General features: G+C 35.8%; 1 protein-coding gene across 5 annotated transcripts in view; it reads right to left on the reverse strand.

The window, feature by feature from the left end:
• LOC106671975 (beta-arrestin-1) overlaps nt 1-21,465 on the reverse strand; it is a 190,687-nt gene that overhangs the window by 40,937 nt on the left and 128,285 nt on the right. The gene's annotated exons all lie outside the window — the stretch shown is intronic.

Raw genomic sequence — 21,465 nt, forward strand, 5'->3', positions numbered from 1 at the left:
TAGTCTTTTTATATTCAGTTGTAATATATATTCAATTTGAGTGAATATACAGCTGTGCGTTAGAGGCAATAAAAGTGATATTTTTTTTTATCTGGAAGAATACTCAAAAATAGCCTCCCTGACAATCAAGAAAAAACAGGAGTTCAAAGCCGGATATTCGTTTAGTTGATTTGTACATTCAATAAAGGGGGGGTGAAATGTTGTTAAACCGAATAACTAGAGCATATACTTAAAGGAAGTTCGTCGACGCATTATTCGGACGATTTCACTGGTTACCTGAATAATGACGTTACGTCGGAGACATTTTGCCTCTGTAATGAAAACAAGGGAGCTTTATGCTTCCTTCAATTTACCTCGTTTCCTTCCAAGAAATACCGAGATTTATTTTATAACGGGATAGCCGTTTGAAGAAACTGAAAGAATCACAATTACATATAGCAGTAAATCAAAAAAAAATTAAAACTAGAAAGAAGTTTTTTTAATTTAAGACGTTCTACATTTAAGAAGTAAAAGTAGGACTTATAGACTTGATTTCCTATTCATGAATGCTTTATCAAGGAAAACCGAGAGTTCTGCCTGTTGAGCATTAGTTTTGAATTTGGAAATTTCATCATTAACTATTTATAAGGCACTTTCCATCGACAATTTGTGTATTATTTTTGGCCGGAGACTTTCAAGGAGACTTTGATTTACAATTTGACATGTATTAATTCGTCTTTTATCCTCGGGTCGAATGTTAATTCGAAACAATCGCCACGACAGGGCCGAAAATAGAATCATTTGTAGCGGAGATTCGATCGAAAGCAATACAATGCCTTTTGTCCACCGGCATTCATTTCAATATTCTCACTGTCACGGGTTTTCAATTGCTCTTCTCGTTAATTAATAGAATGTTTCGACAAAATCATTGGTTTTGAGATAATAAAAAATGTCATTTGAAAATTTTTACAGCCCACTTCCTAAAATTATATCAGCATAATTGTACCTTTTACCTGCGCTAACTGCAATAGCAACTAATTGACAAAAACTTTACAATATTGTTATGGCATCTGTATTGTAATAAACCAAATAATTTGTAACAATATTACTAAGTTTAAGTCAAAATTAAATAAAAAATCTATTATTTTGCTGTTTAGTGTCAATATTTTCCATGTTTCATCCATATATTCGTATGTTCATAAATATTCTATGACTTATTAAACTATTAGAAAATTACTTTAGTTATACATTAAGAGCAAAAAAACGTCGCAACTTCATTTTTTAGTAGCAATCGTTACAATTAATAACAAAAAAAGCCAAATTAAACTGACCAAAACAATTTCACCAGAAATATTGCTATGGAAACAATCAAGAAAATATTCAAATCAGTACTGAGTATTTCCTCTTTTTGCCTAGATCACAGCTTGCATCGACGTGACATCGAATGTATGAGATTTTGAATGCAGTGCTGTGGAATATCTTCGTACTCCCCTAACAACGCCATTTTTAATTTTTGAAAATTCTCTGTCACCACTGGGAGACTTTTTACTCTCTTTGCCAACTCGTCCCAAAGGTTTTCGGTAGGGTTTAAGTCGGGACTACATGAGGTTCCCGCATACTCGGTCATCTTAAAAAGTACTCTGAGGATCTTTAACGTCCACACCTAGCCTATTCGGCCTTATCGGATGTTTTGATTCTCAAAATGAGAGCTGACGCAACTCCGCATACGACAGAATGGTGTTACTGCCGCAGCATTGGTGTAGAGGCAGCTCAGCCCCGAAGGGCCAAGACAACCTCGCTCCCCGCTTGTCCATTCCAAGTGGCCGGGCCTGCATTGAGCATCAGACCGTATGCCGCGCGCAAAGGGCTACCTAAGCCGAAATACATCAGCTCGGTCTCCCGCGCACCCCCTAGAGAGAGAAGGCGACTCTATCGCGAAGATCTCAAACAAAACTCTCGTCCGAAAACAAGATTTTAGCCCAATCTTGCTAAGACCAATTGAAGAGATTTCTTGCGAAACTTAACCGAGTTGTTTTGTGTCTTATCAGAAGTTCTGGACCAATGGGAGGCCTTCTCGCACATAATCCACCTTCTGAAAGTCTTACTGAACTGACATGACAACTGACACCATCCCTAAACGATCCATGCCTTCATCATCTTCGTAAAGGTGGAAGATCCTTCTGATAGTTGTTGTGGGAGTGTTGAGCACCCTGGCCATATACGCTTGACTTCTTCCATCTTACAACAATGCTATGATCCTAGACGAATCTGTATCACTTAAAACCAACACTCAAACAAATTTGCAACTTAAAAATGGTAGAACTTACAAAAAATCAAGTTGGAAAGAAACTTTACTGAAAAACCAACAAAGAAGAGATTGACTTTTCAAAGATTTATTTGCAAAATTCAATTGCAAACACACATAGATTTTATCTGTGTTTTATTTACCTCTAATAATAGGTATTACGGATAAGGACTTTAAAGGTAAAACAAACCAAATATTGTTGTAAGGTAACAATGGAGAATTGTATAAAAAAATTATTAAAAATATTAAGCGTGAGAACTTTTTTGTCTGTCGGTGTATTTTAGATTAATTTGCAATTAAAAAGTAGTATTGAGAAAAATGTAATTAGTTTATTTTATTGATTTAATAATTTTATAACAGATAATTAATTTGATAAACGCAAGAAATTAATGAAAATGAGAGGAAAGAGGCAAGGAAAAAATTAAGGAAACAGATACAAAAATATCTACCGGAAAAAAGAGAAAGTAGTAAGAAAGTAACTTGGGAAAACTTCTAAAAGGAGAGAAGTGAAAGCGAAAGGAATGATAAAGCATAACACGAATAAAGAGAAATATTTTCAAAGAGAAAGAGATTAGATAGATAGATAGATAGAGGGAGAGAGAGAGAGAGAGAGAGAGAGAGAGAGAGAGAGAGAGAGAGAAGAGTGGTGAAGAGAAGGATAAAAAAAGATATAGATTAATTTTGGGAAAAGACGCGTTGAAGAGCTATGGTAAAAAGAAAGTCATAAGACGGCAGGTGGAAGTGAAAGAAGACAAGAGAAACAGGAAAACGGGTGAGAATTTGTGCATTTAATGTAATTATAAAAGCAGTGAAAAGAGAATAGAAAAAATCGAGAAGGGACGTGAAAAAAGAGAAAGAGAAGAAGTTACCAAAACGAAATATTAGTAGAAAAGGGAGTGGTTAAAATGGACGAGTAGAGAGAAATTGAAGAGGTGAGAAGAGGAAGTGAAAGAAAGGGATAGAAAACAGAGAATGAGGGAGGGAGAGAGAGAGAGGGAGGGAGAGAGAGAGAGAGAATAAAAGAAATTTTTGTTATACTATAATTATCGCAGGAAATGTATCGAGTAGAGTTCGAAAGGGGAAGTGAACAAAAGACGAAGATGACCTGAAAGACCGAGTATAGTTAGAAAAAGAAAAGCGCGAAAATTGAATGGTGAACAGAGAAGAGTAGAGATGAGTTGAAAAAAGGAAATGAAATAAAAGCAAAGAGAAACATAACGTGTGAAAGAAGAAAGTGAACAAAGATAGAGGGTAATTACAGAGAGAAAACTATACTGGAAAAACTAAGTGACAATGAGATAAAAGTTGAAATTAAGAAGGAACCGACCGAAAGAGAACGTGAAGAAGGAAAATGATAGTTAAAGAAGGAAAGGAAATTTCTACAATTTTTACATTAGTTCAAGTTTAGTGGTTAAAAAACAGAGAGATAGATAGATATACAGATAGATAGAAAGATATAGATAGATAGATAGATAGAGAGAGAGTGAGGGAGGGGAGGGAGAGAGAGGGAGTGGGAGTGAGCGAGGGAGGAGGGAGAGGGAAAGAAGGTGAGAGAGAGAGAGAGAGAGAGAGAGAGAGAGAGAGAGGGAAAGAGAGAGAGAGTAGTAGAAGATAGCAAGTGGAAAGCGGAATGAAAAAAAACAGGAAAAGAAGAAAGACAGGAGAATGTCACCGTGTTACATTTTCGTGAATCAAACAACGTAATAGGAAATTGGGTAATAATTGCATAATTGGTTTTCGATGTTGACAACGTCATAATAACCTATCATACTGTCCAATTAAAAATTAAACTACCATTGTTGGTTGTAGTTCGTATATTATTTTTTATAATTAACGCGATCCATAACGGGGAATTATTTGCCTGTCCGTATAAAATTTTACAATATTATCTTTTGTTAATGCTCGAAAGAATTTCAAAACAGCATATGCAATGACAAAGAACGAAACAAGAACGACGCACGTGATGATGAACAGGCTAAAAATAAAGTACCTGTAACGTTCGAGATGTGTGGGATAATGCTATTGCTTCGGGTGTGCTTTTTGGAATAAATTCTACGTTGCATAAATGCAGAGGTACTGATCGTCGATTAATTTTTCCCAGTCTTTCAACTTATGCAGAAGGGTCAAACTATGAAAATATCTTTCAAAATAAAGTCATTTTGACTAACCTGACACCATCTAGTAACACCTCGGTGAGGAACTGTCGATACGCCATATCCGGCGAGATTGGAAAAAGCCACTAAAACCTTAGAGAAATGTACAGTCCTCACCCTGACTCCAAGTGGGGTCAATCGGTTTATTGAGGGGTCATTCCGTTAATTAGGCCTTTAGTGCCCTGAATTTCTGGGCAGAAGTTTTATGAGTTAAGCTTTGACATTGTGCGGCCAGCTGTTAACTGTATTGACTGTAGAGACGTATCTATGTTTTTATGACAAATTCAATCGACAGTTTATGCTTTTTAAAAGATTTGAATTGTAACGACAATTATTTTCGGAGATCGTGAGTTGCGGTCTGGTGTGATAGGTTTTAGAAAAACATTTTCTTTATTTCTTTATTGGGCCGATTTCGATCCTTATTGGGATCATCTTCAGGGCCTGGGATGTATAAACATTGTTTAAATTTTACAAATACATGTAGGATGTGGAAGAAAAAGGATGTTTAAAATTATGTTAAATTTTATGTTCCAATGGTCTGAGAAGCTTTTTTGTTTAAATTCAACACACGCTTTGTAACTAAATATTAATAATGGCTTATCATAATACAAATGATGCAGTTATTTAACCAAAATGACGGCGTTTGAGACAGACATCAATCATACCTGGCTTATAATAAAAATAATTAAACTTAGTAATTTAATCATTTGACCCATCGCGACAAGTTTTCCCATTGGTTGTTAAGATAAGACTTTCCGGGACAATTCTTTGAACAAAATCACATTGACGTTTCTGGCTTTTTCGACGGTAACGTACAACGCCCACGATTTCCTCCAGATTATACATCATACTCGTGTTCATCATTCTTCCTGAGAAATGAGCCGTATTCGGAGAAACAACAGTTTGAAAGATCAAATCTTATATATTGTAGTATATTTTCAGTCCTGAGGAACATATCTTCACTTATTCCGTTTGCGATTTATGTCTACTCAACAACAACAAAAAATTCTTATTGAAATATCATATAAATATGAAAGTGATTAGATTTGAATATTTAAACAGATCATTAAAGAGAAAAAAGATCATCAAGATAATCAATTTAAAAATAAAAATTTATCCCACTTTATTAAACTGAATGGCCAAATTGGAATTTTCCAACCTTTCAACTTTTGCGTCGACCTTGTGAAAAATTAACGACTTAAAATTTGTCATGCCACTATTCAATTTATCATTTTTTCAGAGACCGTCTGGTGGAGTTAAAAACCATTCATCCATCATGTCAAATGGTATCTTTTTATACCGACGGTAAGATTCGATTAAAACTATTCTGGTATCTACAAGGCTTTTAGTAGTTAATAAGTAACATTAGAGCTACATAAGCGTTTTTTTTAAATATTACAAGAGATAAGTGAAGGTGAAGGCGACAATGGCAAGGGCGTTCAAGTTCAAGAGTGGAAATACGACCTTGTCCCGAAATAAACAATCAAAATGGTTATTTTCACGCCTTACATTTAAAAAAGATTTAAAATTTTCAAGGGAAATGAAATGTATAGGATAAGCAAAACGCAATCAGACGATCTGAATAAAAAATCTGAAGAGAAGGAAACTGAATCAAAACCAATTTACTCTCTTTAAAGTATATTTATTTTCTTAGAGGGAAAACGCTAGTGAATAAAGAAGAAACATACGCACGGAATGATAAAGATGCTGCCAGTGAGTGGCAAATTAGAATAAAAAACTCTCCAAGCCTGAGTAGTGAAATACAATTATTGCCCAAAAATTTAAATAAAAGAAACAAATAATTCATATTCTCGGACGAATGTTGTTTCCCTAATTCAATTTGTTAATTTTGCTCTAATTGATCAATAATTTGAACATTTGAAACCAATCTTTTTTTTTATTAGCTCTATAACTAGTTGTTGTACACATAAAATTAAATAAATAAATCTTGTACTCGTTTATTTAGGATCGGGTCAATTTAAATTTAAATAATTCTTAAGTAACTTTGAAAAAAAATGTTTAAAGTTGGAAAACTTACTATGGTGATTCCAACAGAGACCAGCAAATTTCAGAAAACGTACTCCATTTAATAAAATTTGCTGGTCTCTAGGTTTAGAAACAGTAGTTTAGTAAGTGTTTCAACTTTGAAAAAAAAAAATTTATCAAAGTTCTCGCTATATTATTTCATGATGGTTTACAAGTTTAGTTTACAATTTAAGGTAGTTTTCAATGTCACCATCTTATTTGTCCAAAACCTTTTAGTTTTGGAGTTATCACTGTTTATTTGACGCAAGGTCTTGAAATCATAAAAAAAATCAGAAAAAGTGAAATAATTCCGAAGCTGTTTAAGTACGGATCATAGTTAATTAGGACTTTTTGGCTCCTTTTTGAATGTATAATGTACTTCCAAAGTTTGTAACACAAGTAGGGGAACACCGAGTACAGATGCAAGCCAAAAATACAGAAAAAACAGCGCCTTTATGGAGATTCAGTAGGTTGTAAAATGATTCGTGGCAGAACTGTAACGCCGGGTTGGTAAAACAAACTGATCATGTTGAGTTTTAATATAAAATAATCCACAACATGGCATAAGAGAACCGTTTCTCGGATCATCCAACGTCCATATATATTCTAATATCCTACTTGTTAAAGGGCGAAAAAAGAGACCGAATTTCTAACAGCTTACAGAACTGTACGTTTTTCAAGATTACACGAAGAAAGGCGTCTCCAGTTCTAAGAAGGACAAGACAATTTTTAAAATTAATTAAGATTTTTAGTTGAGATAAAAAAGTCAATGGCACGAGCGGGATTCGAACCCAACGATCTTCGGCTAGATACGCCGCAGCTCTACCGCTTGAGCTATCGTGACCTCGATCCACTCGGACACTAACTTCCTATATCAACCCCACCTTTTGAATTTTCCCTCCTTTTTGCCATTTTTCAAATGTCGTGAACTCGGATTGGATTCTCGGCGACAAATGAAATGGCCACGGAGAGCTATAGTGAAGTATACTTCATCTCAATTCATTAAATTCACTAATTTCGTGGTCCGCTTGACCAATTAATATATTACAATTAATTAAGGTTTCTAGTTGAGATAAAAAAGTCAATGGCACGAGCGGGATTCGAACCCACGATCTTCGGCTAGATACGCCGCTGCTCTACCACTTGAGCTACGTGACCTCGATCCACTCGGACACTAACTTCCCATCTCAACCCCACCTTTTGAATTTTCCCTCCTTTTTGCCATTTTTCAAATGTCGTGTAATCGGATTGGATTCTCGGCGACAAATGAAATGGCCACGGAGAGCTTTAGTGAAGTATACTTCATTTTAAATCATTAAATTCACTAATTTCGTGGTCCGCTTGACCAATTAATACATTACAATTAATTAAGGTTTTTAGTTGAGATGAAAAAAAGTTAATGGCACGAGCGGGATTCGAACCCACGATCTTCGGCTAGATACGCCGCTGCTCTACCACTTGAGCTACGTGACCTCGATCCACTCGGACACTAACTTCCCATCTCAACCTCAAGAATGGCACAATTACCCAGAAAACAAACATTTTGTGCCCTGAAGATGATATCGATAAAGATTAAAACGTTGGCACGATAAAGAAAATGTTTTTCTGAAACCATCACACCAGACCGCATGTCACGATTTCCAAACAATCAGGTTTGTTTAAACTTCAAAAAGGGACGCAAATCACTATAATTTCAGAATAACCTTCTTATATCCACGACTAAATGCATTCATATTATCCAGTAACCCCGGATCGGGATTGGGTTACTTGGCGTAACTCCCCCAAAGCCCTACAGAATTTTGAATAACAGACGGGATTTGTGTACTTTTTGCAGTTTCCTGGCCAACTTGAACTGTCAGCTGCACATTTACACCAACTGTCAAACCAGTTAAACGTCAGGAATTTCGGGCTTACGCCCTGCCCTGTTCGTAGTTGGCTCGTAAACTGCCACGATTTTCATAAATTTTTCAGACGTGGGTACAACAAGGGAATTGTGCACAAATAGGGTTCGGCATGGTCAATGACAAAGTGAAATTGACTGACCCACTCTGGATGACTTAACCCAAGGAAAATAATTCATATCAACCTCGTATTGAGATTTCGTAAAAGTAATATACAATAACCTATGAATATAAAATGAAATTAACGAATATATTTCTTTTATCTATAAATAGTAATGAAAATCCTCCATGAAAGTCCGAGTAGTATTAGTAAGCTGAAACATTACTTTATTAAAATTTATTCTAAGAATACTTGCTTTGATAACTTTAGCAATGTTAAATCCAAATCAAATTTGAACTAAAAGATAATATCATTTTCCACGGACTGTTTACCGAAGATTACACGGCCAATTTCATCAGATGATTCTCAATAGATCAACTTACATACTGCCTATTATGAGAAATTAAATCGTTTCGCTGGGGGCGGCGAAAATGATTGCAACCTCACAAACAATATTCGCATAGAAAAACAATAAACAATGTAAATATATTAGGCTTTTAGCCTCGTCTTTATCCACGCGGGACTCTGTTTTAACGTACCTTGCTAATGTGATACACAATGCTAGTATAGCTTTCTAACATAATGTCTCATGTCTCAAATTCATCTCAGTTCACCTCTATCCGTACATAGCAATAAATTGCCCATATGATCCCCTTAGGATGTAATTGCAAAAAATCCTTTCTTAGCACCTTTCCTTGTCATTATGGTACAGCACTGCCGAAATTTCAGCCCTTTAGACGAGTGGTGTGTTCTGTACATTACCTGTCAGCCAGTCACGAACTGTTCTGCTACTCGTGTACGACCTTTGCCATTAGATTCTACATTCAAAATGGAACCAAAAAGTTCTAATTAGTTATGGTCTGAATCCCAGCAGTTTTGGAGTTATTTCACTTTTTATGATTCTTTTAAGATTTTACGACCTTGCTTCAAATAAACAATGATAACTCCAAAACGACGGCCGCAACGATTTAGGCGTTGACACGGCGCTCATCGCTGTAAGGTAAAGGTCCCGGGTTCAAATCCAGAGGCCTTGCATTCGAACCCGACATACTTACAAATGGGCTTTTTTTTTCAAAAACAGTGGAACCCTGAGGGTTTATATGACCTCGGCTGTTGCGAATCCTCGTACAAAAAAGAAGAAGAAAAAAAACTATTGAAAAATACGTTAAATTCCAATAAGATGTGATCAATATTAAATTTGTAAACGTTGGTGAAATGAGCGTTTGAGTAGCACCGAAAACTTGCAAAAAACATGTTTTTTTCAAAGTTGGGAAACATACTATGGTGATTCTAAACTAAGTACTTATCAAAAAATAATTAAAAAAGCAATTGCACCACTAAAATGGATATTAAATGGACTTCGTTTTCTGAAATTTGCTGGTCTCTAGGTTTAGAAACAGTAGTTTAGTAAGTGTTTCAACTTTGAAAAAAAATATTTATCAAAGTTCTCGCTACTAAAACACTTATTTCATGATGGTTTACAAGTTTAGTTTACAATTTAAGGTAGTTTTCAATGATACCAACAGATTTGGCCAAAATCTTTTAGGTTTGGAGTTATCATTGTTTATTTGAAGCAAGGCCGTGAAATCTTAAAAAAATCAGAAAAAGTGGAAGAATTCCGAAGCTCTTCAGGTACGGATCTTAGTTAATTAGGACTTTTTGGTTCCACTTGGAATGTAGAATCTACTGGCAAAGTTTATAACACGAGTAGCCAAACACCATGTAGAGATAGGGTTGGAATTTAAAAAAAAATTTTCTTAGAACCTAACCTTGTCATTAAAGGAAAGCATTGACGAATTTCAGCCCTTTACATGCAGCGGTTTGGCCTGTATTTTGTCTGTCAGTCAGTCACGAATTGTTTTATATATATAGATATAAATTAAAAAAAGACGAATAAAGTGATAGACATCCATAAACGCAAACTGTTTTTTAAAAGCTACAAATTGGTATAAGGAATTTCGGTTATAAATATGTAGGTCGTCGTTGTAAATGGCAAAATATGCTTAATTTGCAAAGCACGAAATGTCAATTAAGTTACTCGTCGTCATTCGAACGACCGTGCAATTCGGCGAGCTTGCCGGCGAAGGATCACGTTTTAAATATTAAAATTGCAATTTGCCGAGTGTGCACTTTGTCGAGGAGAGGTGATGAAAGGTGATCCTCGCTGTGAAAAAAGATTAAAAGCCGGCCGGGCGCGATTTGTACAAGGGAATTAACTAATCCTCACAAGCCGACCACCTGTGACTCGAGAAGGGACGATGTTCTGTTACGTTAATTGCGTTTTTGTCTAAGAGTTAAGCCTGTTTCGAGAGTTGGGGACGTTTAATTTCCCTAACGTTGAAATTTTCATTCGACTTGTGCTATTTGCTTACAAACAGGAATATGGATTTAAAAAAGACAACGACAGCGAAAGGGGTCGACAAACTCCCCGAAATCTCCACATCAGAGGATTTGCGCGTTATTTACCCTTTCCATCAAACTTTTGATTCTGACACATAGATAAATTTATTTTTAGCAGCTTTAAAAATCCAGAAAAAATACAATATACGAAGCTTTTTTTAAAAACATTTTTGTGTTGAGGCTGTTGCATTCCTTAAAATTAGTTGGCAATTAACGGGGATGAAACGTCTAACGATTAGCTAATTTTGCGCCAAATCATTCTTCTAAACATCCCATTGGATACGAACATCAAAAATGAAATAACCTTAAAATGGTGAAAACAAGACAAATAGATATGGCAGGTTTTCAACTTTCCAGAAGAGAGGTAAATAGATAAATAGAAAGAGAAAGGGAGAGAGGGGGAGAGAGAGAGAGAGAGAGAGAGAGAGAGAGAGAGAGAGAGAGAGAAGGAAAATAGGAAGGGAAAAAGAGAGAGATAGAGAGAAGAGTGGTGAAGAATTAGACGAAGAAACATAAAAGACAAACAGAGCGTTATATTAAAATAGTTTAAATGAGATAGATAATTTAAAAAAAGAGATGAGAAAGTAGGAAAGAAGAACAATCACAAGATGACATACCATTGAATAAATGAGAAATTACGTAGAACTAATGGATACGGACATTGTGGATTGGACAGACAAATGTAATATATATTTTGAGGGAGGAACAGAGAGAAAAAGAGAGGAGGAGAAGGGAGAGAGGGGCGAAGAGAGGGAGTGGGCTGGTGTGAGAGAGATGGTGTTGACAATGTGGGGTTAAAGAAAAGGGAGATACATGAGGGAAAGAGAGAGGTTATTCAAACATATGAGAAGTTTGGTAGTACATTAAATATAAGAATATACAATAAGATATAAATATTATATATAATTCCCTAATTTCGTGGTCCGCTTGACCAATTAAATCATTACAATTAATTAAGGTGTTCAGTTGAGATGAAAAAAAGTTAATGGCACGAGCGGGATTCGAACCCACAATCTTNGAGAGAGAGAGAGAGAGAGAGAGAGAGAGAGAGAGAGAGAGAGAGAAAGAACGTTATAATATGCGAAACTGAATTACTTTTTGTCAACGATTACGTAATTTGTTTTTGATGTCAACACGATGAAAAAGTTAGTTAATTATTAAAAAAATATGAAAATCCACTAACCACATCTTGTCTTATCGATTGAAAAAACAGCCGGTATCACGTCTGTTGGCCCCTATCCATCATGATTTATAGGAATGCAAAATGATTTATGTAGTAATGCATGTTACCGATAAATTGCGAAAATCTATCGTAGGAAAAAAGAAAAAAGTCAATAAACAAGCGTTTAACCAACCTTTCGAACGGCGATTTCTCCAAGTGCGGCATGCTAACAAGTCGGCGCGAAACTGAATCCAAGCAGTTGAAATAAAAAAAAGTAAAAGCGCGTCTGTCACTCCAGCATGAAATGGGATTCTAAATTAACAATCGGAAAACACAATGTTTTGGCCGGTGGCGGTTTCTCTCACGCGAGGCCCGACGGGCCGTGTATAACGAGTTGCGGCCTACGCGAGAATCCCCCGACAGTTCACGTTTTTCCTCATTTCCTTTAAATCTTCCCCACCGTTTTTACGTAAAAGGGAGCGCCTGGGAGATGGGTCATGGCTGGAATCTTTTATTGTTCTCCAACTTGTTTATATAATCCGCTTTCGCCCGTCCAGGCTGGAGCAGCCATGGAAAATATTTCAGACACATTTTGCCAATTCATTCCTTAAACTAAACAAACAAAATGTCTCAAAAAAACCATTTCGGTCTACGATAGATTTTTTATTCTTGTATGTGGGAGTGATAAATCTATAGTTTGATTGCCTATCATCTGTTGGAGGGGGGGGTTGTCTAAGGATTAGTATTGTTTGTCGGTGTGTTTGATGGATTGCCGGATTTTTTTTATTGTTCTAGTTCTTTTTGATTTTCGGTCCTTTTCATTTTTAATCTGTGTAATGTTTTAATTATATTGTGTATTTATGAGTTTTTGAGTGTTGAACATATATTTCTAAATATCCATTTTAGTCCGCTTTTTACGTTGTGTAAAATTTTCATACTTGTTTTTATTGACGATGTTCGCGGTTGTTTTTCTGTTTGTTGAGACGCATAATTCGACTGTCCGTCGATGTTCCTAAACCATTTGATGTTTGTTTATTTGTATATATCTTTAATTTTTCTTAATTCCCCGATGTATTTGTCTCCGCATTCGCATGCTAGTAACTCATACAGCCTCGCAACTAAAACTTCTCTCTACACAAATCACCCAAAAACACTGAAGATTGCGAAATGCCTAAAATCATCAAGGACAGGTGGACTAAGATAATAGGTAACTATCAAACTATAGTTATGTTTCTCTCACTATCATACAACCCAACACAACTTCCAATAAAAAATATCACAAACAAACCTTGTAGGGAATAAAAATGTAAATTTACAATGTCTTAACTGTATGAAACAATACATAAATACTTATACCCAGCAGAGTGTATTGCATCTGTCTTCAGTTTCTCACTGAAGACGGCGCTATGCTGAAACAACAAACCCACGAGTGAACACGGACCAAATAAGTGACGCTTTGCCGGTTCAGCATCTGTTCGCCGACTCACAGACCAATACCCTTAATTACGATTAATACATAAATAACTACACTGGGGAATCATCGATAGAAAAACGATATGTGTGGTGATTAGTGACCGTTAATCGATATTTATTTAGAAATCGTGAGATGGGTCTGGTGTGATGTAGGTTTCAGAAAACATTTTCTTTATCGTGCCAACGTTTCGATCTTTATTGAGCCCTGAAGATGATCTCAATAAAGATTGAAACGTTGGCACGATAAACAAAATGTTTTTCTGAAACCTACATCACACCGCATCTCACGATTTCTAAATAAATAGAAAAAACGACAGTTCAGTTGACACCATAAATTTGCCCGTAAAAAAAATGTTACCAATATAATTATTCTTTTTATGTAAGGTCTTGGTTGAACTGAAAGAGTTTGTGAGGCGAGCGGGATTCGGACTTTTTCATTTCAATCAAGACCTTACATAAAAAGAATATTTATTTGAAAGAGTAACTTGGTCAGTAGACCACTAAACATAATGGATTTAATAAGAAAAATAAGTATCACTTCATTAACAGCTCCCCGTGGCCACTTCATAAATCGCTGAGATCTTGATTACTTGACATCTGAAAAATGGCAACAAAAGAGGTAAAAATCAAAAGGTTACAGGTTGCGAAGGCGAGTTGATGTCCGAGTGGAGCGAAGTCACGAAAGGTCAGGTGGAAGAGCAGCGGCGTATATAGCCGAAGGTCGTGGGTTCGAATCCCGCACGTAACACTAACTTTTTTATTTCAACCAAGACCTTACATTAAACAAATCATTAATTGAAAGAAGTTTTGGTCAATAGACCTTTAAACATAATGGGGTTATCAATATACAAGCAAACTAAGACTTTACATCAAACTTTAAAGACACTACAGCAAAAATCGTTTTGAACTGAACTTGCTTAAATTATAAGAAGTATTTCTGGCTTTGTAAAACAATCATTTTAAGCATTTTTTACATAATTTATATAAGAATGTTAGTTTACTTAAATAAAGAAAAAAGGAAAATGAAACGAAGAAGAACAACAACTCAGAGAAAATAGTTAAATATTCAGATACATTAAAACAAACAGCAGACTACAAGGGAGGAATAGAAATGATGAATGATGGAGTGAGTGCGGTGTTCAATCCTTTTTAAAAAAAAGATAGTTCCTACTCACAGTAAGTTGTTTTCCAACGTTCCGGATTTCGAGCTCTTAGCTCATCATCAGATTGAAGGAGTTCTACCCGCCGATTCCCCCGCCAACGCGACGTTCCAATGAGAAGCTGGTTTTGTTGGCGCTCAATTTGAACGTGCGAAAAGCGGGAATTATAACACAATTAAATATTATAATGGTATATACTTAATATTATTAAATTATTATAAAAATAATAACAATTAAAATAATTTATTTATTTATTTGGACGTTTAATATTATTTATGTACATATTTAAAATGGGAGGTAGACCAAAATATATTATATTATTAATGCATTTATCTCCATGTTCAATTTTACATTTTTTAATTTCAAATTACTCAAACCAATCTAGTTCTCTCCCTTTGTTGAAAATATGTAACACTGTTGTATTTAAATTTGAATTGAAATTATGTTTTGTTTCTTTTAGATGGTCCGAAATTCCGGAAATTCGTTCGATTTAGGCAAGTGTCTAATCTACGCCCTTAAATTTATTGTCATACAATCAATATTAAATGCAATATTAACGCTAAACAATTATTAATAATTATTTAACATTGATTTAATTCGAAAAATTTTTAACGTCAGGAGTGCGTTGTATCAGGAGGAAACCTGCTCGTGTAATTTAATTGATCGTCCCAGTAAATTCTTTATGGCCAATTAACCGCCGAACAATGAATATCTGATGATGCTGATAGACCATTATCAGTACTGATCTGTAATGACGTGAAACGCCATTAATCACCGAGTAATTTTATATTTTGGGAGCTAACCCTGGAAAAATACGAACCCGATTTTGATGGAATTAACAACAATAATTTAAGATATCAGGAGAATTATCAATTTATAATCCTCAAGATTATCAGATTTTCCCCGTTACGTTTAAGCTTAGTTAAAAGAAAAGAAAAAAACAAAAATTCAATTTGTTGTTTCTCTCATGCCAACCAAAAATGCTTTGGTGTAAAAGGAGTTTGTGACTGCGTTGTTCACTTATTTTTTTGAAAAACGAAAAAACAAAAAAGTGGACCCGCTCTTCTCGTGTAGATGAAAGTCGTGATGTAACGAAATGGTTGACCGGCCAACTGTAACCGAACAACAACCGAACTTGTAATTAAAAGTCTTATCAAAGGATAAATTTTAAAATTAAAGTCAAAATATTTAACAATTATCAGGAATTTGATTATCTTTGATTTTAGCTTTATTTTAAAGCCCGGAAAAGTTTGAGCACGAGGTCTCAACAAAGTTTAAAAATGGGTCAGAAACAATAAGGACAGGCGGGGCAAACAAATTGCTGAAATATTCCCGTACGAAAAGTACATAATTGAAAGCCTAAGAAATAACCAAACCGAAAACTTAAAAGGGAATCGGATAGATCAGTTCAATTTGTCATAATTGTAAAGGTTTTGCTCTGACTTGTTGAACTTGCAATTGCGTGACCTCCGATTTTGTTTAGCCAGCAACAAGTATACACCGCTGCTTACGGATCGAATGTTTGAACTAGGATTGTCCGAAAACACGCTTAACAATACATCACCGCGGATATCTTCAGGAAATAGTACAACGATAATGTGACACATCCCGCTGTGAACTTGGATCCTTCGGAGACTTAAAGTCCTCGTCGAAGCACTCAAGCCGGCTGAAAAAGTCTTGTTGAAGCCATATTTCGTACAACATTTAGCAAACCATAAATTCGAACGGCTTATTATTTCTAATTTACGGCAAGTCATAAAAAATGTCCACGATGATGGAATGTTATAGGACGAAAGGGACAATAACAAGTAGTTCATCAGGCGATAGATAGCCCGTCCAATAAGGGACATTTTTATGTTTTGACGCCTCTTCAATCAGGGAGGTTTACTGTGTCAAATCTGACGTAATTTGAGGATAGACCCCCGGGGATTAGGGTAATCGGGTCAATAAAACTCTTATTTACCAAACCCGGTTCAACAAGTCAGAAACGGTTTGAACATAAAACCCTTAATTATCTGAATTTACAGAAATCATTAAACCTATGTGGAAAATATTTGAATTTACATCAGAGAAAGCAAAACATCAACAATGATTAATATTTAAGATAGTGTTACAAATAATTAACTAAAAACTATCAAAAATTGATTTTTTCTTATATTTTACTAGGTTAAAAAAAGTTGTTTTATCGTCGGCTAAATACATTAATTATATCTTAATCACCCTCTGACATTATTGCCAAACGGTCTTTAGTCCACATGACCGAAAAAGCTATCTGATAACTAAATGTAATTGATTGTTGATCGATCATGTCTACTGGCTGACCATTGTTAACATCAATTCTGCATTTAGAAACATCTGAATTCACAGAAATCATTAAACCTATGTGGTAAATATTTGAATTTACATCAGGGAAAGCAAAACATCTACAATGATTAATATTTAAGATAGTGTTGCAAATAATTAACTAAAAACTATCAAAAAATGATTTTTTCTTTTTATTTTACAAGGTTTCAATTATTTGCTAAGTTTTAAAAATGGATCATTAGATGAACATTTTTAATATCGTCCTCAATTAATTTCTTTTCCGTTTTCTTTTAGTTTGTATTCGGTAAAAAAATGGAGTTAATAGGGTAAACATTTGTTGAATAAAGCAGGAAAACCCTACAGGGTATGAAGAATTAAAAATAAATAATATTTATTTAACATAATGGCATAGATGACTAGAATTAGCAAAAAAAAGCGCTATTAAAATGCATAATTCTTGTTTTATTCATGGTATTCTTCTTCCATCTCACAAATGTACTTATTTGCGTAAAATAGATACAGGAAGTGGATTTTGACTCAGAAATCAAGACTGTTGCTGTCTACACCAGGATGCGAATGCTGGCCCATTCCAACTGGAAAATACAAACCAGGAATAGATTTCCTGGACATTCCGGCAATCGTTATTAAACAGCTCACCTTCGTAAATCATGCTGACGGCAAAATTTGTAATAAAAAGTCCACCCGAGCTTTTGAATCCGTCTGCGTTAAATCCCATGGGAGCAATTTAGTTCAGGCGGCGAGCACACCTTTGGGGGAATGCCGAAACATTAATCTCCCTTACTATTTTACACTGTGGGAAACGTTCATTTGTCCATGAGGTTGGATTATTCATTTCGGTTTGCCTTACTCGTGTAAATAGTCTCATACTAAGTAATTTTAGATGGTTAGATGAAAAATACGCTCATGTTGTAAAAAAAGGTGTTTTATCGTCGGCTAAATACATTAATTATATCTTAATCACCCTCTGTCCATTATTGGCAAACGGTCTGTCTATCTGATAACTAAATGTGATTGATTGTTGATCGATCATGTCTACTGGCTGACCATTGTTAACAACAATTGTGCATTTAAAAACATACTATACACGATTTATTATTTTTATATTGTTGATGGACTGAGAGGTTCTTTTGTCAGATTAAAGCTTCCTTTTAATACCATTTAATCAACCGGCAATATTAACATGATATTAATTATTATAGAAAAATAACCTTTCGAAATAGCCGAATGGCTAGTACAAGCACAAGTGCAAACCTGTCAGTTATTGCCATGATGATTTACTACTTTTTAACATTGACGAACGCACGGAATGAAAGGAATTTGTCACAGGATTCACGGCATTCGATCGGGTGAAAATGGTCCCGGGGATAAATCACGAGAGCCCGGAAATTTTCACGTCTACCCGGCGAGTCCTGGGGATGACAAATAAAGAGAGGGCTCGGGGCAAATACATAAATATTGAAAGAGCTTTGCTGAGCAGATAAGATCCTCGCTTCAGATTCTACGGATGACGTAGGATAGGCATTAGTGAAAACAAGATTTGCCCTGGGGGGTGGCATGTACTTGTGGAAATATTTAATTAAACCTAAGATTTGGGTTTGTAATCTTAGGAAAACATGCTTTTATTACTAACTAGTTATTACTATTTTTCCTTTATTCCACATTTTCTGAACTACCTTACTTCTTTTAATCAAATACCAACTTCAAAACGATGAATTTACGAACATTAGAACAGATAAGAAATCTACAAAATGAGATTGCAAGACACAAATGCCAAATTAAGAATATACAATTTACAAATGTCTTTAAGCTCTATACAAAAATGACGTCTAGATTTTTTACTTTAAATCCTCTCTTTTTGAATCCTACTTATCTTACATTTTTACTACTCACCCAGCCGAAGCAATCCCGAACATTCAACAGAACCTAGACTACCCACATTACTTTCTTTTCCAAGTCCTGCACTCCATCACAGGTCAAATTCATAACCCTCACCTCTCAAAAAACCCTGTTTTCATTTTATTACCTCCGTTCCTCCAGGAAAACTCGATCGTGTGTCATTCCAGCCCATGCGAATTCAGGCAACATCACTCTACCTCTCAATGCAACAGGGTGGTAGATATAATAGCATTCTCGTTAGAGTGGAAGGAAGCTGTTTTAGTCTGGCTTGGTATGGTAAAAAAAGGATACTAAGAAGCCGGATTTGTGCTCTCTAGGCACTGCGGCCATTTGTCTTATTGTACCTTCCTAGTTCCTTAGTTCAGAGCAACAGACTCAATCCTTCTCCTTAGAAGTCGCAGGTCATTGACTGTCGCAGCTACAATTTAATTCCCTAAGTTTTTCCCGTATGTTAGGTTAAATCTTCATTGAGCTGTCACTTTGCATTCAATGTTTCCTCCTCCTCATTACATAATCTGCAAATGGGATCTTCGTTGTATGTACCCATGTTGTGTAGATATTTTCTCAGATGCCAGTGACCGGTTAGTATTCCCGCCACTCCTCTGAGTTGGGCCTTCTACAATTGCAGCAATGGTTTTGCTAGTCTTGGTGAGGGTTGTTTCATCATAAGTTTACTACGTCTAGCACCGCTTTATTTTGAGTGGAGTTTATCCACTTCTCCTTTTGTTTTGTTTGGATCCATTCTGCGAAGGAGGATTCTATATTTGTTTTTGTTATCCTATATATATTTTGTATAGGTTCGGGGCCTACGTATCCTTCTCTGGCCAGTCTGTCTGCTTTCTCGTTACCCAAAATTCCATTGTGCCAGGCACCCAAGATATCATCAGGTTGTTGTGTTTCCCCAGGTTTTGGATGCATTCACTGATCAATTTTGATATGATTATTTTACATGCCAATGGTTTAATAGCTGCTTGGCTATCAGATCTTATGAGGAGTTTTTTGCCAGTGTAACCTCTTTTAAGATTTTCCAGGGCACAAGCATTGATGCTATTTCTGCTTGAAAGACCGAAGTGTACTTCCTTAATGAATTCGATTGCTCATGTTTTGTTAAAGAAACGCCCGATCCGGTTCCTTCGTTTGTTCTTCCTCTCCTTCACACTCCATTGAGACTTTACAGTATTTGTAAAGAATGTTTTCCGGATCATATAGTCAGTCCCCATTTCTAAAAATGGGTGTCTGATTTTGTTGATTATGGTTGTACACCCGAATTGTTTAGTTCCTATCCAATTTAATTGTTTCTGGAGGCTAAGTGAGCTTTTCCTAGCCTCTCCTTGTAACCATTTGGCTATATGACCATCCCTAACCAGTTACTCTGGAAATTAATGGATTTCCTCCAATCTACTTTATTGTGAACTTTATTTTTACTTTATTACGTTATTGTGAAAAAAGGGCCAGAGGCGACGGTGGGAATCGAACCCACGACCGCGGCGTGAGAGTCTCTCATGCTAACCACTCGGCTACCGCGGTCCCCAAAAATCTACTTAGTTACATCAGCCAAAAATCCCACCTGTCCGATTGGTACTTTCAAATATAAATATACATTCAAATGCAAATTCTAATGTAAATTCACAATGCCAATCAGGTTTTACGCAAGGCAGCATCCTGGGCCCCATCCTTTATTCAGTATACACTGCACAATCTTCACTCTCTTCACATATGGACATGATACTACCATTTTTACAAGACCTTGACCAAATAGTGCTTTCAGAAACCTCCAGGACCTGTTTGCAAGACTCAAAGAAAGAAAGGATCAGACTGAGCGAAACCGATCTTGCCAAACAACCTCCTCTCTCCACCATATCGCCTCTCTTCCAATCTACTACGATTCTGTTCTCCTCTCAGTAATCAATGTCGTTCGCTATTTGAACTTTAGATCGAAAAAAAGACTCTGAACCCCTCAAAATAATATAGCTGAACAGATGATATAAACTGCGTAAAAGAGCAATTGAAAACAGATGGAATCTTTCACTACAAAACGAACACCTCATTCACATAATACTATTTCAACTTCATGGCTTATAAAAGTGAATTGTGGAGTTTAACCAAGCGTTCCAACCTCTAAAGAATCTAGTCCCTCTAGCCCAAAATCTTTCGAAATGTACAGCTCCCTACGTCGTATGTATCCTTACTATCTACATAGATCCCATTTGTCCTCGAAACCGCAAGAAGATACATGCAAGAAGATACTCCATAAAACTCTGGACACTCATCCCAATGCCCTAGGTCGACCTTTCCATCAAGAAATATTGACAATCCACTGAATTGAATCCATTGAATAGTGCTGCGATAGGAATGTAACTAATGGGTTACTTCTTCACTCTCGTAATGTAAAATTCTATCAAGACAACGCGGTTCCTTGCTGTCATCTCGATCTGGAGTAACATTAACATCAGCAATATTAAAAAAGGTTTTAAAATGGTGATTGAAAATCCTTCTCTGCATCGCATCCCACATGGGCTCAATTGGATTGAGGTCTGGAGACAATAGGGAAAGGGGTAGATGGGAAAATCCTATCATTTCTAAACA

Source organism: Cimex lectularius, unplaced genomic scaffold (genome assembly GCF_000648675.2).
Source record: "Cimex lectularius strain Harlan isolate CLEC.00 unplaced genomic scaffold, Clec_2.1 scaffold32, whole genome shotgun sequence".
Lineage (NCBI taxonomy): Eukaryota > Metazoa > Arthropoda > Insecta > Hemiptera > Cimicidae > Cimex > Cimex lectularius.